The sequence below is a fragment of the Babylonia areolata genome, chromosome 18 (genome assembly GCF_041734735.1).
Source record: "Babylonia areolata isolate BAREFJ2019XMU chromosome 18, ASM4173473v1, whole genome shotgun sequence".
Taxonomy (NCBI): Eukaryota; Metazoa; Mollusca; class Gastropoda; order Neogastropoda; family Buccinidae; genus Babylonia; species Babylonia areolata.
This window is the reverse complement of record NC_134893.1, coordinates 20246990-20254336: the sequence shown is the minus strand read 5'-3', so window position 1 is coordinate 20254336 and position 7347 is coordinate 20246990. Positions and strand designations below refer to the sequence as shown.

Sequence of the window (7347 nt, the reverse complement as noted above, 5' to 3'; positions counted from 1 at the left end):
ATCAGATTTTAGGCTTTTAGGAAAAACTGTTCTTTTTTCGTGTGTGTTTATGTGTGCACACACACACACACACACACACACATACACCATCCTATACACACACACACACACACACACACACTGTGACACAAACGTACGCGCGTCCGTTCCATACATATGCTGTCAGAAAGGATTGTAAAAGTACCTACACTGAGCTGGCGCACTCATGACTTAAGTATGTATACCTATCGACCGATCTATAGTGGAAAATTCCCGTCCTAATAAACAAGAGTGAAGTGTAAAAGAAATGGGACACCAAACTTTCCACACATATTATGGAACAAATGATAAAATACTACACGGAAATGCGTTCACTACTGCGAAATAAATTGAACTGACAACGCCGCATACCAGTTACTGAGTGAAACCACCACCGACGATGATTACGAACTGACTTCTGTGACTGAGATATAACACCTACACACACGGCATACGCACTCTTAAACACACACACACACACACACACACACACACACACACTGCACAGGGCCTGTCAGTTCACTGGGAAAAAAAGATGATTGATTTGGCCCAGTCTAAATTGATTTAATTAAGATAAAAACAAAAAATCCCAGAGATTCCATTCCGCTCATCGTTAAAAACGCTGGATGTTGGACACAAGGAAAAACCAACCGTAAAGGGAATATCGATAACTTCAGTGTGGTCGAGATCGAGTAATTTCCTTACAGTTTCATTTTTTCTTTTTCATTATCACCTTCGTCTCTGCCTTTCTCTGTTTCCTTTCTCTCTTCTCCCCTGCCCCCCTCTTCTCATTTCTTTTAATGGTACGCATTGTTATTTTGAACCTTTTTTTTTTTTTTTTTTTTTTTTTTAATTTGGTGTGTGTGTGTGTGTGTGTGTGTGTGTGGTTGATGATCAATCCTTTTGGCTTGTAGAAAACATTGTGCATATGAAACACTATCTTAATAAGCATGCAACTGTACCATGCATTAAAAATCGATTGAATAAACGCTGCGGAGATTATGAAGAATAAGCTTTTCGCAGCGCGTCTTCCAGAGCGCAGGCCATGGCTTTAATCTCCAACCTAAACCGTTCTGTGTTCAGTCGCCTACAGCTAAAAAAAATAAGGACATGTCGAATAATATTTGTACTATTACTTTAGAATAGAATAGAATACTTTAGCACGCAATGATCATGATTTGTCATAAAGTCAGAAACTGGTCAGAAAAATAGCGCAAGCTGGACAAGCTTCCTGCAACCAAAAGCAAGGTTCTGCGCACTTCCGGTCGACCTTTCCTTCCGTGACCATCCGAGGGTAAGCATGTCATCAAAACCTCTGTCCGAAATATCGTTTATTTATCACTTGATTCCGACCGCATCTACACATCATACAACATACCTTGATTATAATATAGTATTTCCTTTTTGTGTTGCAGTTAACTGAAAGATGAGGGCAAAGGTATGTATTATAATTTTATTATTTTTTGTGAATGGTGTTAGTTGTGAGGAGGAGCGAACGTGCTGGTCGATGCAAGTTGAAAGTAGGAATCTTAAGATTTTTTGTGTGTGCGTGATTCCTACTTTAAGGTTAGGAATTCAAGGACTAATATTTCTGATCCTAAAATAGGTGCTGAACTGAAATTTATGTTCACAAATGCGGTCTATGTAGAATCAGTCGTAGTGGTTTGTTTTAGATGGGCAGTTTTGATTCATGTGAATAGTAATCTACTATCAGCATATACAGGTGATTTTTCCATTCAAAAACATCAATCCCAACTCTCCGCCATGGACAGTCAGGAGTTTTTGTAGGCTGTAGTGGTTCTGGATGAAGTTCTATTTCTCACAAACTTGGCCGTCTGAAATCTTCCTTTCAATTTGTTGAGACATTCTTGGCCACCAACAGCTTCTGGCTAATGTCCTGCATTTCACAGTACCTTGATGTTCTTCGTGTAAGCATTTCTTTCAGAATATCTTGTAGATCTGTGGGAACGACCAGGTGAGTTTGAAATAATAGAAGTCCATCTTTTACTGTCAGATCTTTTTGTACTGACCAGTATGGCTTCAGTGATGGATCAGTCTTTGCATTTTCTGGCCACTCAGGCAGTTTTTGATACAGCTACAGATAGCATCTTCATCCTGTTTCTCCCTATCTCCTGTAGTTTTGTGTCACTTGCAGGAAATCTCTCAATAACTGCTTTGATTTTATGGAATCTGAAAGTCTGTCAAAGCAGTTATTCGGATAATCAGGTTGTGGTGTAAAACATGGAGAGGTTTTCTTTTTTGTTTTAAAAGGAAATTTTCTGCTTTTTATAGGAAAAAATATTAGGAAGTGATTGTTCACCTTTTAATAATACTGTTTAAAAAAAAAAAAAAAAGTGTTTGCATTAGAGCATGATGAGACTGTCACAGATTTATGTTATGTTTGGTAGTCGGGAAACATTGTAACAATGTAATTGAATGGTTTATTTCCTTTTTTCTGGAGTTTTGATAAGTTAGCAGACATAGAAAGACGAACTTTGCTCTCGTTTTGTTTATTATTATTATTATTATCCATAGCTGACATTTTGATTAACCTGTTGCAGTGGAGAAAGAAGAGAATGAGGAGGCTGAAGCGCAAGAGGAGAAAGATGAGGGCAAGGTAATGTTTACTCCAGTCCAAAACCTGTGTGTGTGCACTGTTCTCCCCTTCCTTCTCTATCTCTTCTTTCCCTCCATTGTATCCTGTTTAGGTATTTCTAGCTGATACAGGTTTCTGTTAAATTGAGCCTGGGCTACTTGTGCAGGGAGGGCATTTCTCCATCAGTTCCCCACCTTATGTGTGCAGTCTGTAACATTTATAAATGTGTAATTAAAAAAATTAATATTATTATTATTTTTTTTAATCAAAAGTGGATTTACTGAATTTCAACTGGGGACAGTGAGTTTAATTTCTACATGTTACTTGAATTTTCTCTGTGGGGATGCTGGGGGTTTCTTTTTGTACTTATTAACTTGTTCTTAGACGTTCTGGAAATTCTGTGCCAGAATTTTTTTTCTGTTGCTCTTTATGTCTTACCATTTTCTTTGTACAGACCCGTTTGCTTCCACGATTTCAGCCAGGTTTTTAGGTTTTGGTGCTCTAAACTACGCTTCTGTGACAGAATCAAACCTGCCTTTTGAAACTTGTGATCCTACGTTTTAGGGTGTGTGATTTGGGTATTTAGATGGTTTTGTTTTGTTTTTTTCTGGAAATTGAGGCATTTTATTGACAGGCAGACCTGCCGACCCTTCTATTCTTTGTGACACTTATCAAGCTCGGTTGCATTTCAGATTTGATGTCATTTATTTTTGTTTCTGGAAATCGAGGCATTTTATTGGCAGTCAGACCTGCCAACCCTTCCGTTCTTTGTGACATTTATCAAGCTCGGTTGCATTTCAGACTTGCCAGCCCATTCATCATCGGCAGATATCACTATACTATATACACACACACACACACAAATACAATGTCTTGCCATCTCTTTTCATTTGTTTTTGCACCAATACACAGATGAACCTTCTTGTTTGAAACAGTATTGCTGGTAACAAAGACATTACCTGCTCTTGTTTAACAGTCCAAATATCTCCACAAAGATAAAGTAAACATCTAAGTTCTTTACCAAATAGTAGACATCAGAGAGTAACATTTTTTAGATTATTGATGTTCGAAAGGCTGATATTTATAGGTTCAAATGCAGAAGTGCTTTAGCTGAGGAAGATTCTATTCATTTTCCAATGGGTCGTTTCTTGAAACCTGGAATGTGTTCTTTTCATGACTTAATAAGAAATGGGGCATTTTGACTGTTGTATTCTTGTTTGCACCAAGGATGTGTGAGTTGCCTGCTGTGATTTTTGGGTTTTGTATCTATGTTACTACGTATGATTTATGTTGTATACACAAATGAATATGTTTGTATTCAGGTTACTCTTTAAGAATTCTGGTGAAAAGGTGAATGGTTGGCGTTGTGGGCTTGTTTTGTACATTGCTGGTTATGTGGCTGTACTTTTGCCCTTTTTTTTTCTTTAGGTTGATTGGGGTTTAAGAAACGGTGATAAATGTGTTACTTGAATAAAGTGCATGTGCACTTGAATTAAGTGCTTGTTGCACTTGCAGTATAGCATCCACAGTTCAGTATCACACACTTTTACTGGAAGTGTGGGACTGGAGCCAGTTGCATTGCTCGGACAGAAGAGCCTAGTATGGTCGTAACCTGCTACTGTGTGTGGTATGGAACTGACCAATGGCTTAGTTCGGTTAACTCGCTCCATGCCAAGAGTTTTTGCCCTTGCGAATCCCAGAAAACCCAGGGTTTGTATAGGATGGGGAAAAAATTCTCCAAAAAACAAACACCCAGACAATTGAAATTTAGTATGTATTCAGTGAATGTTGTTCCATATTTGTGCAAAAAAAATTAAATTATTTACTCACCATCTTGTTGATCACGGTATTCATTTTTTGTGTATTTTGTAGCATTTTTGCACCCATCAGAAAGGTATACCAAGTGTCCTTGAACATCTTCCAAATTTTCCACATCACATCCTAACACTATTTGAGGAACTGAAGACCTAGTACATGCAATGAATTATGAACAGATGGTGGAGAAAGGTGAAAATCACGCACACAAAAGAAAATATTGTCTCTACATAAAAAAGGAAGTTCACTGTACACAAAAACCTGATGTATTATCACTGACAATAGTCTTGTCTGGAGTGAAAAAGCTCATGGCAGGTGATGCTGAGTCCTGGGCACAGCTTCACACACACTGGAACTCCACATTTTGGACACCAGTTGGCAGTTTGGTGTTTTGGTGTGTTGTGGCGCTTGAACAGGTCTTCACAGACCTTGCACTTGCAGTAGCTGGTCACTCATATCCACTCCACCATGTTGGTGATGTAGTCTTGTACTGCAGCTGGCTTCTGTCTTTCAGGACGGTGTTGTGTTGTCACACTGACCATGGTAGTTGGCAGCATGACTGTTAGCACATGAACTGGCTTTTTGTCCTGCCGCTTCAGCACAGCAACATGCCCTGCAACCATACACACACACACACAAATGATCATGCAGGTCTGACTTTCTTCTTGTTTAAATTATTTGTTTGCTTATTCCCTTGTTTGTTCTAAATATTTATGTGAATGGAAGCATAATGTAAGTTGTTTTTTTTTACATGTAGTCAAAGAAAACCACTTTAGATTTAAAAAAAAAAAATTTTTTTACAATATTACAATGACAGTATCATCAGTATTAGTACTATTACTGTCATTTCTGCAGCACCTTGTTCTACAAACAGAAAATAAGTAAACATACATGCAATCACACACACACACACAGAGTTGTACACCTGAGCATGTGACATTATTTTCTTTCACACACACACACACACACACACACACACATATTGTCATCTGCTAATGAGCGTGTCACTGCACACACGCAGTGTGTGTGAATGAAAAGTTGGCCGGAGATAACTTGAGAATCAGTTCTGCTTTGGAGTTTCGTATCCGACACGTCACTCCAACAGTGCGACTTTTCAAAATCCAAATCCGCATATGCGGACATTGGCATCCAACGCTTTGTCCGACAACATCCGCATATGCGGACAATGGAAGCGAGTGAGTTAACGTAGGAATTTAGTCAGGTGTAACTGTCAAAAAGTTGGAACCAAGCAGTGCAACTGGAATCTAATTACATTGGTGGGTGCAAATCCATAAGGCCATCACTTCATGTTACTCATATTTTCCCTCTCCAGATCCCAGTACCTGTATCGTGGAAATTTGTGAAGAACGAAGTGCTTGTTTTACAAAATTAATGACAGATTTCAGTCGTTAAAACATATGTCACAGAGTTGCAGTAAAAGAATGAGAAAAGTGATTTGGTATGAGTTTCTAGAACCGTGCCCCTCATCTCTCCAGTACCATCCCATCAAAACAAAAAAAAAAGGGGGGGGGGGGAGTATTTTTAATTACTATTTGAAACTTTTCTGGTCTTATTGTCATTGTATTTTGTTACAGATCGAAGTAGACGAGACCCGTCTGTCCTGCTCTGAATTTCAATGAAGACCAACCATCAGCACCGTTGTTTTTTCATCCCTGGGGTGACCACAAATGGCTAGTTGCACGCTCCTCCACTGCCTACCTCTGCTGTGTCCACGACTTGTCATGTGGGACCAGACCTCACTCCAGGGAACCTTGGCTGCAGTTCAGGACATGGATTATTTGAGCGTGCGCATCACACACACACACACACCCTCGATGTGTGACTTTGAAGTGTCAGTGAGCAGCTGTTCATTGACTTGGGTCCAGATTGTGATACTCTGCACTTTCCTTTTTCCGCCAGCAACACCAGCAGTAGCAAGACAGCAGCAGCAACAATGAAGATAGGCCTACTATGGATATGCCTGTGTATGCCTATCTTGAGCAGAGTTTTCACAAATTTGACCGAGTTCATTACATCAGGGACATGTTCCTGGACATCTTTTTAGATATCTTTCAACACAGTTACAAATCGCAGTGCATGGTGGTAAAACTACCAGGCTAGTGATAACTCTGAAAACAGTTTGTGTACTTCTGCTGAGCAAGTAGCGGCAGATTTATATTGACTGTGGAAGGGGTCTTGAGCAGAAGAGGAAGAAGAAGAATAACCAGGGTGCGTGCCTCCAGTGTGGTGTGCCAGCTCCTGGTCCTTACACATTTTTTTTCTTTCTTTTTTTTTTTTTTTTTCTTATTTTTTTTACTCTTTGCTGATGGTTCCTTTTCATTGAAATTCAGTCTTATGCATTGAATAAAAGCTGTCAAAAGCACTTTTTTGTGTGAATCTGCATTAATTTGCATGGAAATGTATGATACAAAAAATCTTGAGGACTTACAACACTTCATTTATTGTTGGTTTTGTTTGAGGAAGTGTCAAAAGCAGGTGGGCTGGTCCATATTCGCAACACCACATCTGCTCAATTAAAAAAAAAACCCTAATCTTGGCTACACACAAAACCAATGTACTGATCCAGCAAATAATAAAATTAATGAACAAGTAAATACAATAGAAGAAAATGAAAGATACATGGAACGCAAATGATGGAAGTGAATTCATAAAAATAGACACTGCACCTGCATGTGTGTGGCTGTGCTTAATCACATACAAATGCAAATGAACTTATACATAACGTGCAACTTATGCAACAATTTGAAGTCTCTCTAGATGCCTAAACCTTAACACAAAAGGCCCCAACTCTCGCACACAAATGTATATTCAGAAGTTCACAATGACATCGCATATTGGGCATGATTACAAAGCATCGCTACGCTGAATTGTGCGTGCACGTACATTATGACGCATAC

The 7347-nt window shown here is 39.0% G+C and overlaps 1 long non-coding RNA gene across 1 annotated transcript; it reads left to right on the top strand.

Moving 5' to 3' along the window:
* Nucleotides 1–1248: 1248 nt before the first annotated feature.
* LOC143292548 (uncharacterized) lies at nucleotides 1249–6812 on the top strand. The gene is made up of 4 exons (XR_013056659.1): nucleotides 1249–1312; nucleotides 1434–1456; nucleotides 2580–2635; nucleotides 6025–6812. It is a non-coding gene; the product is annotated as an uncharacterized LOC143292548 (long non-coding RNA).
* The last annotated feature ends 535 nt before the right edge of the window (nucleotides 6813–7347 follow it).